Here is an 11949-nt window from a genome sequence, read left to right as displayed (position 1 = left end):
TACTTAATTTCTAATGCTTTGCTTTCCCTTATAGGAGTCCAGGAACTATTATCTCTCTCAATGCTCAGAATGTCATAGCTGTGCCACCCATAAAAAAAAAAAAAAAAAAAAAAAAAGACAAAGAATTTGTATCACAAGCTCATTTTCTGTCTTTTTTTTTTTTTTTTTTTTTTTGGCTTGGAGAGATCTGGCTAGTCTTCCCTTCATCCCATTATAGAAAAAAGTGATACAACAGTGTGCTCTCCGTGTCAGGAAAGTGTGCGTGACCTTTAGTGTTATCTTACACTAACACCGACTCTAGACTCACGTCCATTCAGGCAGCAGGCATTTTTTTTTGTGCTGGCTGATTTGTTCTGTGCTGGCTGATCACTTACACGACATCCTTTTTTATTTTTATTAGTGTTGTGCTCATTCAGTTCATTCCTTCCACTTGCAATTTTCTGCATATCAGCTATACCATTAACTCTTCCTTGTGCTGTCTACTGCATATTCCCTTGCAGCAGTCCTCAATATTTATCAACCTTTTTTTTTTTTTTTTAATTAAGCCATGGCATACTATTCTGGGTGACTAGAATTTAACTGGCCTTCATTCTATACCCAGAAAACACTTTAATCCATCTTCAGTTATTGCTTATTCCGCCAGCTGATAACATACATATGTGTATGTGGATATATATGGTAAAGACAAACAGTAATGACCATTTAGTCTGTAGCAAAAAACAGTAAAGTTCAAATTCACTGATCAGATAAGTTAAAATAAGTACATTTTTGACAGTGAGACATTAGATGACAAAGCAGTTCAAACCAAAATCTGAGATCAGCCTGATGGGCTAGCTAAAGATAACAAAAAAGAGTGGTCATCTCAGACCACTTCCTAAAAACGCTGTATTCAACAAATGCCAATTCAGCTGAGAGATTAACAAACAATTGACACAACCAACATTCTCTGCACAGAGCTACACTAACCTGCTGACTGTATTTCCTACCACAGGCCTCAGAGAGCAGGATGGTTCACAGAAGAATTAGTGCGTGGGAAACCTTGCATTGTGGCGCAGGCATGTATCAAAATGGATTTGATGCTCACAGTTCACTAACACTTAGCAACGTTTTGATCATACTCTTTGAAAGCATTTTTTTATTTTGTGAGAATGGTTTTACAAAAAAGGTTTCTTCTCATTGTAATCAATTCTGGAAAAAAAAAAAAGACTATTCTTTTCAATTTTTATTGTCAATATCCATTTTTAATTAGAGTTGTGCTATGCTTGAATTAGCTTTTTATTTATTTATTTTTTTATTATTATTTACTCTCAGCACTGTCATAAAACTTCACTGACAAGCCTTGCACCTCAGAAATCGCAACCAGTGTTGAAGGGGAAGCTCAGCCGACTGAGACGGCTTAATTTCTGCTTTTGCCTTGCAGATTATACAGAGCAGGAAGGAACTGACTTAAATCATAAACAAAGTTTAAAGGAGAAGCAAGAGCCAATCACATAATATCAAAATTTCATCTTTTATAATCCCAATTGCCATTAGTGGTAGAAAGAGTTATTTACGCACAGCAAATTAAGAGTAATTGTCTGACTTCATTCTTTGTTTGAAATGCACTGGCAAAATAAAAGAACAGATTTTGTACGTGCTAGCAGTTTCTCCAATAGATCACCACTGAGGTTTTCAAAATATTTGGACACCTTCCCTGACTGCCAGAAATCCAGAGGGTGTTAGGGTCTCCCACGTGACAGCATTAGTCCTTCACTTGTTTTGAATGTCCTAGAAAGAAAAAATGATTATAAAACTAATTTATTACCACCAATGTATATTTATTGTGTTCACTGTCCTGTTAATAAGCATCTTTCAAGAAAATGTGTTTTCACTGTGATTCTAGCTTAACACATTCAATTAGCAATGCAAACAGGCAAAGCAGCAGGAAGGGGCTAGGAAGCAGCAGTGTAAGCTAACAAGACTGGTACAAGAAGCAATTTCACATTTAATATGTTTTTGGGTCTAATTACATTCCCAAGGCCAAAACTTAAAAAAAAAAAAAAAAAAAGAAAAGAAAAGAAAAAGTTTGGGACTGACAAAAAATGCATCCTTTTTGAGCCAGAGATAATGCAAAGAGGTGCTAGCCTCTAATAACACAGAGGAAGCTGTACATCAGGTAGGCTTCTTGGTCCAGAACAGCCTTCACCTGTTGGAGGTGGGAGATGGTGCATTATGTTGCAGAGACACAACAGCATCTGCTTTCATGTCTCATTCACTTGTGGAAAAGCTACCTCTTAACTCCCTGCCACTATCTGGGTCTTGGCAGTCACTGGGTTTCATTTATTTTCCTATGAGCCACTCAATAAATTTACACATTGTTCTTTTAAAAGTACTTTCTTTGAAACATATTAGCTGAATGGCTTTGATTTTCAGCCTATTGTTTCCTTCTCAGTAGGTGGCTTCACTCTTTTTAGGCTCTAGGAAGTTTGGGAAAGGGCTGCTCACCTTGCTGGGACTTCAGAGGACAGAAGACAACTGCCGTCTTGTAAGTCAGCAGTCAGGCTGTCTGGGAAAACACAAACAGGGTATAGAAGGCTGAAGGACATATGGTGGGCAGGTTGTCAGTGATACTAGAATAACTGGATCTCCAGCATTCACCCAGCAGATTTAGAGGGAGTTACTGATCTCTGAATCTGCTGGCCAGGCTCCCTTTTGTGGGAAAAGGACTTTCAGACCCCAGACCTGCCTGGCTTTCTGCTCAGTGAAATGCCACTGCTACAAAGCTCTTGGGTTTGAGAAGGGAAAAAAAAAAATGGTATTTGACATTTTGAATGTGAAGAATCTTTTTTTTGTTTGTTTCTTTTGGTTTGTTTTTTTGTTTGTTGTTTGTTTGTTTTTATGGGGCTGAAAGAGAGAGACAGTGCAATATTATCTTTCAAACGTAGATTAATTTTTTTTTTTTTAATTTAAAAAATTCTTATGGAATACAAATTCTAGTTTCTGGACAGCTGTACCAATCTCAAGCTATATGCCCTATCATGCATTATTCTTAACAGTAAATTCTGAATAAAATCTTGTAAGTGGAAAATCAAACACGTACAAATACAGAATATTATGAACAGATTGAACATATGTCCATATTTGATGCATTCCAGCTTTACTCATGACCTTATTTTTCATGGATCTTGAGCAGTAAAAATGTGTGATTTATGGATGTGTGTCTAAGTTTGCAAAACAATATGCTTAATGTTTCCTAGAAATGTCTTGGAAAAAAATGAATGTCAAATCCCTAAATGCTTGTAAGTTGAAATTAAATAATAGGTTTCAAGACAAGGTTTCTTATCATTAGAAATTGGAAATGAGATCCAATTCCTAGTTTCAAAAAACCAACAAAATTGGAAAAAAAAAAAGTTTTCTGAACCAACATGGCTATTTTGAGGCTAGTCTCCACCTTTACCCCAAATAAACCCAGGTTCAAACCTATTTTTCAAAAGCAAAATTGGGAGAAAATCACATATTCTATGTATGAAGTAGCATTTGGAAGATTACCATATCCACTCTCTTTTTGTCTCTCCAATCCTTTCACTGCACTGCACATGCAAACACTAACATTTCCGTTCAAATACATCTTTAGTATTTGCTTTTGAAAAGTCTTTTCTGAGAACAAAGCATCGTCAGGTGCCAGGTCAGGAAACAAGACACAATAAAAGTGACTGATTCTTGCCCTGCTCATAGAACATGAGTAAAAGAAAAACAGTTAGAATTGGCAGATATTTTGAAGTTTGGCTTCAAGATATCTGAACTTTCCAGCAGTTATCCAATTCCAGAGAGATATTATTATTTTATATATACTATCAACATAGGAAAACGTTGCACTGTAAATGCCCTCAGGAAGCCACAATTCTTAACTGCTACATACACATTTTGTTATCAAATTGGTTATTTTAGTTCCTCTTAGTTCCAAAGAATCTGGACCTTGGAGCCCAAGTTTAGCTATGATGTATGTCATTCAGAGGGGTGACTAGGTTCAAACCCACATCTCATGTTTGTTTCTCAGTGTCCTAATTTGCAGGCTGTCCTGGGAACAAGAGAGAAGAGCAGAGATCCCTATGCTCTTCCTCGGTTGCCCTTGGCCTCTCCAAATTTCACGAACCTCCCCCCTACCCCTCTCTAACCCAGGTTCTCGTAGCAGCCTCCCCACAGTCCCTTCCTCCCTGGGATCAATCAACATCCTCTGACCAACTCACCCTGCTTTCCCTGCTGCAGCAGCAAAGGGGGATTACATCCTGAGAGATGCCTGTGCTCCAGCTCCTGTGCTGGTGCCAGCTGAACAGATGCAGCTGTGCAGCTACCTCACCCTTCACATCTTCCCACCACTCTCCAAGGCTTTGGACTGCATCCATTGTGCATTTAGAGTTAGGGTCCTAACAGTGCAGGCTTTAATATCCGCCTGGTGAAGGTTTGCATTGTGCTTGGTGGGAGTTTATGAATAGGGATTTGAGAATTTAGTCACTTAATTCTTTGTGGTCTTGTTCACAAGATTTTTGATTTACACAGGGAGTTTAACTAAAAGTGCAATTCTTAAAGTCAATTAAATTAGGGTGACTTTCTCTTGCAGGGATACTTTCAAATCGATCTCTGCCTGGCTTATATTGATTTTTAACTTGCAAAACTCAACCAAGCTCCCAATGAGCACAAGTATGCCTATGTGAGGCTTTGCAAGAACATAACACCAGAGGTGGAAGCAGAGTGAGGACAAAGCAAGAAGCTGTGGTGCTGTTACAGGAGCAAACCAACGTCCTGAATATGGGGCTTCATTACCCAGAGCTCCATTAACTCCTGCTGAGTAAATAACCACCTGGCACACAGACAGAGTGCTTTCTCAGTCTGTTTATTGGAATTCTCTTTTGAGGGGAGGGGAAAGGAGAGTGGGGCTATGAATCTGAACTCAGAAGGTAACTAAATAAATCCAGTATATTCTTCCTAAATATAGAGTTATTTCTCAGGGGAAATAAATATACTTCATCCACTGCTTGGCCAAGGTTTAAGCCTTAAGTCTCTGTCTGTGTTCTGTACTAGGAAGATCATTTTATTTATTTATTTATTTATTTTTCTCCATTCATGGTCTTAAAAGAAAAATAAAAACTTGGTGAGCTCAAAGGCATCTTGTGAAGACATTTGAGAAACCAGTCACTCAGGAGATCAATGCAATGAATTGGGTTCAAGTTATTTTAGGGCAGGGACTCTCCTCTGCCCTGCAGTGGCAGGGCGCAGCTCTGGACATCAGACAGCATGGTCTGGTATCACAGCAAGTAGCACAAGGCAGAATTTGCAAAGGCCACAGCATATCAGGAAGGTCAGACAAGGACTGCAGCATGCCTTCTAGCTGCTTCCACCTCCTAAAGCAGTAGGCCAGCATTGCATATTAGTGAAAGCGAGAGGAGGGAAGGAAGCCCAGAGCAACTCTATTTGACATTTTGGGTTGCAGGAGAAATTTGTGTCGGCCCTTGGGCTCTGGGTGATGTGTGACAGTCAGTGCTGGTGTGGCTGTTTTGGAGGAGGCTGCACTGGAGAGGGGCAGGACCACCAGGCAGGCAGCTCAAGAGCCCTTGTGCAACAGGCCAGCCAGGATGGAAATGATAAAATGCTGAGCTCGCCCCCTAAGGGTTAATTAGTTGTTTTATTTACTCCTTACATTAAAAGCTGTGAAAATTAAAGGGCCACAAGGGATTGCAGTGATTCTGGGCTTAGAAGCACAGCAGTAATATGGCTATTTGGTGTTCTGTGATCATTTTGATTTAATGAGAATGTTTCTATGAAAGACACAATTCACTCACAGGCAGCGCGCGAGTCCAGGCCAAGCTGGAGGGATCAGTCATCTACTCAGCTGCTCATTCCCAGCACATCCACAGGCAAACCACTGTTAAGGCTCTTCATGAGTTGATATTTACTCTGCACTGCAGCTTGAGTCTGAACTGGGCCTCTTTTTTAGAATCCGTGGCACAGACAGGCACTCCATCCAGCTTATGAGCAGCAGCCAGCCTAGGCATGGTTGCCTAAAATGTCCTCCTGTCAAAATTGCCACTTGAACTTGAGCCATGTTTTCCACTTCATCCTGTTCACCAATGTGGTCGAAGCAGCACAAGGGATTTTTCTTCCAGAGCTAAGCCCTCGCTCTTCCTCGCTGCCCTTTGCACCAGCAGCAAGGGAAAGCTGCCAGCGGCCCCTGCAGAGGTCTCCTGGCATAGAAGTGTCTCCTGCCAACCTCAGATCAGCACAGCTGGCCGACAGCACCCCGAGGATGTTCATGTACTGATGGACCATTCTGACAGCCAAGTGCTAATTAAGGCAGCCCATAAATTACAATCCCTGGCTTACCCAAAGGGCAAACACAAGCCCAGTCTGAATAGCAGAGTTGTGCAGCCAGGACGCCACAGATACACCATGGGGCACAGGACCATGCATACCACCCCAGGTCATGCCTTTTCACCCCTCTGCCGGTAAATCCACCACAGAGGGTCTTAATATAGAGAAAGGTGCAAATTCATCATCAGCCCTCCCAAGAGCATATTAACTTAACCAACGTTATGATGACTTCTTGGAGCCACAGGAACATTAGGGATTTCTTTAACACTCACTGTAAAGAGTATGGACATGATAATGGAAGCTCTGTGTATGAACCAGGGGATGCTGGCCGTTGCCTGCAGGTGCCTGGGATGCAAAATTGATTTTACAGATGTCAAATGCACCATCTTACTATGACAAAAAAAAAAAAAAAAAAAGTGTGCCTGCTTATCTCTTTCTCCATATTTTTATTTTATTTTTTTGATAGGTAAATTAAAGAGATTTAATTAAAAAGCATTTTTTTAACCCTTTCTGGTTTCTCCAGTAACTACACCCACTCTTCCACAGGTGATCGCCAGAGTGTTTCTAGTAGACAAACCCTGCAAAAAGCTCCACAAAACTGAGAAAACAGGAGCTTGCAGGTCTCTTCATTCACCACTAGACATATATTCACCCCATCTCAGAGTGAGACCTGGGATTGAATATTATTATTCCCCCTTGTCACCTTCCATGGGAAGAGAACCTGAACTGGAAGTGGGGACCTGCAGTGTATCTCTGCCAGTCTCTCTGGGTGCTCGTCAGACTACTACAGACATGTGGTGGGGTTTTTAGTACTTGGTACTGGGGCCTTGATCCCACCCTGACACATCACTCCAGCAGAAACTAGCACTGCCCCCAAATGGGTATGTTCCATCTATTCACCATGGCAGTTCATTTTGCCTCTTCCTCATGTCTCTTTAACTATGGTGTAGCTCAGAAAAGACTCATAACCAGGTAAATGAGTTATTTTTACCAGGATAGTTTTTAGCTGAATCAGTTCTATGATCTAGTTCTCCATAAATTTTTGCAAACAGGAATGCCAGGTATGGGAGGCCAGCAGCAAAATGAAGCTGTGATCATCCCTTCAGTGTAGTTTCCTTTGCCCTGCAAAAAATGACTGGGGAACCACAGATTTCATCTAGATGTAGTGAAACCAGATCTCTAAACTCTCACAGAGTACTACTGTGTTCAATGAGGTTACACAAGAACGTAAAGGTGGTATTTTCAAAAACACCCCTGTTCCCAGCTTCAAAACTGGTTTAAGCACCTTGAGACACACAAAACTGTAGACAGGTGTCTACTGGAATTATCTTCCAGGAAACGTGATTTTTCTCTTTGTCATATATGGTGCCTTATTTGCAATTTTAAACCTGTGAATATGTTGAAAAAAATTTGGAGCTCACTGATCCCCTTGTGTGTGGAAGGATATGGTAAGCAAGGACACCTCTCTGCAGCCTAAGTGATGTAGCATGGCCACCTTCTCCAAAGAGCACTAAGAGGAGGCAGGGTTACCAGCTCCAGCATTAAAGAAAACGGAGAGGCCTTTTACTAGACTGTGATGAGGGTCTCTTAAATCTTAGAAATGGTAGGTGAGTGTGTTTTTGGGGTGTGTGAGTCTTAACTGATGAACATTAATGAGCCAGCAAGGACAGGGGAGCAGCTGAGAAGGACTGGTAATGCTGCATATAACCCTAAGGATGCATCAAATAGGAATACCGTTCTGTTACTGTAAATCCATATTGACAAGCAAATGTATTTTTTTCACCCTTACACACTGTGTAATGACAAAGTGTATTCTATAATGACTTTAAGGCCAGCAGATCACTTATTCCAGGGCAGACCTGCAAAATTCCATAATGGATTTCAATACATATGTGCAAGCTATTATGCTTTCGAACATCTCTGTCTCTAATACTTGAACAATGCTTAGTACTTTTTTCTTTCTTTTCTGAAACCATCATAAATATGGTAGCAGAAGGGAGCAGCTCTTGGCGAGAAGAGGGTGAATGGAGCCTCTTTGTTGCCCGTGTGAATTTCAAGTCTTAAAACACTAGAATGTGCAAAATGTATTTAATCACAGGACAAGGTATTTTATATTTCAAATTGCTTCCAGGGCTGCTAACACAATCCTGCTTTAAATAAACTACCTTTACTGTGAGTTTTAATGTTAATTTGACTATTCAATTATACTCCTAGGACTCCTAGGACCAGAAGACCATGCTACCCAAAAGTTTCATGACTGGCATCCCCTCAAGAAGGAACTCATGTATTTTCAACCCTCAACAGCAGAGGATGGAAGTGGAGAAGCAATATCATTGCATGCATACTGGTCTAGCTGAGAGTAATTAGATAAGGTGGAGTGATTCTTGGAGACAAGGTGAAGCCAACCATTGTTTCAGTGAGATTTAGTAGCAATTAAGACCATACAGCATATAAATAGAGAAGGTGAAATCAAAAGAAGGAATCTAAAAAAGGTGTGAGGACGAGGGAAAAAGTGACAGTAGTCTCAAATGTTTTTGTCTTCCGACGTCCAGAGTATAATTTGAAACACCGGATGATGTGTGTGACAGATAGATGAGCTGTGGCAGACAACCTTTTTTGGCATAGTGGTGCTTAATTCAGCACAATATTTGCTTATTAGTCAAGGGCAGTTCTTCTTTGCTGAAGTAAGGGATGGATCTCTTACAATACTTATGAACAAAGACATCCATTTATGCTGCTGCAGAAGCCTACTATTTGAGTTATTGCTTTTTCTTTACATGTGTATTTGGGAAAGTAGAAAGCAAAATAAAAAGTTGTATAACTAACACACACATTATACATTTGAAAATAATGTTTTTTAAATTGTCTTGTTTATCTTTTATTCAGCTATATCTGCACAGAATGAGTATAAGATGCTTTCAGGCAAAATTGTCCCTTAATTTACATCACTTTTGTCTTTTCTTGCCTTGTGCATTCCAACTATATACACAGATCTGTCCTCAGATGAGGAACAATGCACTGAGATTACACTGTGCTGCAAAGCAAGCAGATTTTTCTCTTGAAATGAAATGTTGACATACTGGATGAGTAGACATGTAGCCTGTTCCTACAGGATGTGGCTCGGTCAAGGTTTTAGCGTGATTCAACTAGGTACTGGAGATGTGTTGACTGAAATAAAATTGTATTGGCTAAGCATCCAATGTTAACATATATGACAATAATGAAGAATGTATTTATGGATGATAATAATATACCTAAGATAAAAATAATCTTATGATCGCAGGAAGCAGGATGACATTTAAAAGGGAGTCAGAAATAGGTTTTTCTTCATCTATCTATGCCGAAGCTTATTCATTTTAAACTTCTGCTGTCAGCAGCTCTGCTGGAGATAGAATGATAACTTTTATGGGTCTCATCTGATCCAGCATGTGAACATCTTTATGAAGCAGCAGTATCAGAAACAATAAGGACAAGGACCTCTTTTAGATAAATAGCAGAGCCTTAGGCATCAAGACCACAGTTAAAGTACAGAGAGAAAAAATTAAAAAAAAAAAAAGAAAGGTTCACTGTGAGGGATGCTCAAACACTGGAAGTTTCTCTGAGTTCCAAAGGCTTGAGGATGAGCAATGGTTCAAGAACTCCTTACTGTGATTCTCCTGCCACAGTCTTACCACCTGTTAGTTACACCAGCATCCCTAGCTGACAACAAGGAATGTCGCTCTGGAGTTCACACTCCCCAATGACACCTAGTGCAGGTACTGCTTAAGATGCCTCATTGAATTCATGCTTGGTTACTGTACTCGCTTCTGGCTCTGGCCTCTAAGAAAAGCAGGGCTTTGTAGGATAATCAATAACCTTGTAGCTAATTTAGCTAAATCTGCCCAAAGAACCTGCCACTGAGCACTCATTTTCTACAGAAAGAACATTCAGTCTTCTACATTAAAGGATCATTTTATTTGGAGAAACATTTGCTTTCTAGAGTTTTTCTTGTTGTTGTTGATCATTCCTATTTTAGAAAGCAATCAGAAAAAAAATCCTAATTTTTGATGCATTATTCACTTGGCCCGCCATGCTGAGAAAACAGGGTTTCCGTTGGTCTGGAATTTCTTCCTGGAAAAAAATCTGCTTGGATTCAGAGCACCGTTCTGTTGATTTGACTATATTCTTGGAGCATTTCAAAAGTTTTTTTTTTTCTTTAATGTGTTAGTCAACAGTCAGCATAATAAGAGGTTCTTGGCCCCATGCTATGTAAAAGGTCTCAATAAGACCTTTGAACTGGAAGACAAGTGGACTTTGGACTGAGTTATTTTCTTCAAGATTAATATTCATTCTAAGAATATTATTTCTGAGCAATTATGTAAAGCTTTCCCTCAAATGAGCAATGTAGAAGTGAATTTGAAGATTTACTGTTCATGCAGTTTCTTAAGAAGTATATTTGGGCTATTCAGGCAAGAATTTGAAATACAGTATATAGAGAAGAAAAGCAGGTACTGTTCATATTCCAGAAAAGACAGCTGGAAATCATTTCAAATTTAGAAATACTGGCATGCATGGTGCATCCATTAAGTATTGCTGTTAGTCAGCACATTCTGACAATCATCCCTACACAATGAATTTGGAAAAATAAATGATAAAGACATGCTGAAGGGGAAAAATAAAAAAGTACAGTTGTCTATATGATATGTCTGATAGCTTGTGATTCCAGCAGTGTCTTTTCAAATACCTGGGGAGCCTTAAGAAAACAAAGTTAAAAAATTGTTACTTTGTCACTTCTAATAAAAAATGTTTTAGAATTGAAAACTTCATCATTATACTCAAGCATATAGCTCAGCCTGGTATCAGTTGCAAGGAAGCTGGAAGAGAATAAAAAGAAAAAAAAGTGAAAACTAATATGGATTGTTATATATATATATATATATATTTTAACAGGAGGAAATGAAACTACTGATTGATCAAAGCAATATAAGGATCAAAAGGGGATCCAGGTTTCTCCTGATCTTTGTGATTGCCCAATACTTCTTCTTCCTCAGTGAGGATTTTGTTCGCTTTCTTTCACTTCTCATCTTTGACAGTTTTTGCCTTCCATACCAGCACCAGCCTGAGCAGTCCAGATTGGTGCAGACATATTTACCTGCTTGTGTTTCTGTACCCTCCATTCAGCACTTGTTAGGGACTGGATAGCAATCCTGTTCCTCAAGACACCATTTGTTACATTCCATTTCAGACAGAGCTTTGTCTGCTGTTTCTTTATTCAGAAACATTGAGGCAAAACAGAGAAACTCTGTCTTTTTTCATAAATTTCCTGATGGGGTGGGAACCACTTTGGAGAACGGTCAGACTGCTCTGTGACTCCCAGGAGGCAAGTGCACGTCTTCTAGCACAGAGTGCCCAAGAGCTTTCTCTGTTACTGAGCAAGAATTGCACTGGAGCATCTCGTGAAAACAACACTAGGAAATAAGCAATAGGACCTGGTCTTTTGGTTTATTATTTAATAAAATTAAGAAAGAAAGAAAGAAAGAAAGAAAGAAAGAAAAAAAAAAAAAACAAGGAAAAAAGAAAAAACAAGCAGGAATTAAGTCTTGGCAATTGGCCTACTCTACATTT

General features: G+C 39.5%; 1 long non-coding RNA gene across 1 annotated transcript in view; it reads right to left on the bottom strand.

Moving 5' to 3' along the window:
• Positions 1–273: 273 nt before the first annotated feature.
• The window catches only part of LOC308193654, a 70755-nt gene continuing 59079 nt past the window's right edge, over positions 274–11949 (bottom strand). Inside the window, exons 3-4 of the long non-coding RNA XR_013949839.1 lie at positions 2485–2545; positions 274–1767 (exon numbers count right to left, since the gene is read on the bottom strand). This is a non-coding gene — a long non-coding RNA (uncharacterized lncRNA). The remainder of the gene's footprint in view (positions 1768–2484; positions 2546–11949) is intronic.

Source organism: Anser brachyrhynchus (genome assembly GCF_964034855.1).
Source record: "Anser brachyrhynchus genome assembly, chromosome: 3".
NCBI lineage: Eukaryota > Metazoa > Chordata > Aves > Anseriformes > Anatidae > Anser > Anser brachyrhynchus.
The sequence above is the reverse complement of the archived record's forward strand: the minus strand, read 5'-3'. Positions and strand labels throughout refer to the sequence as shown.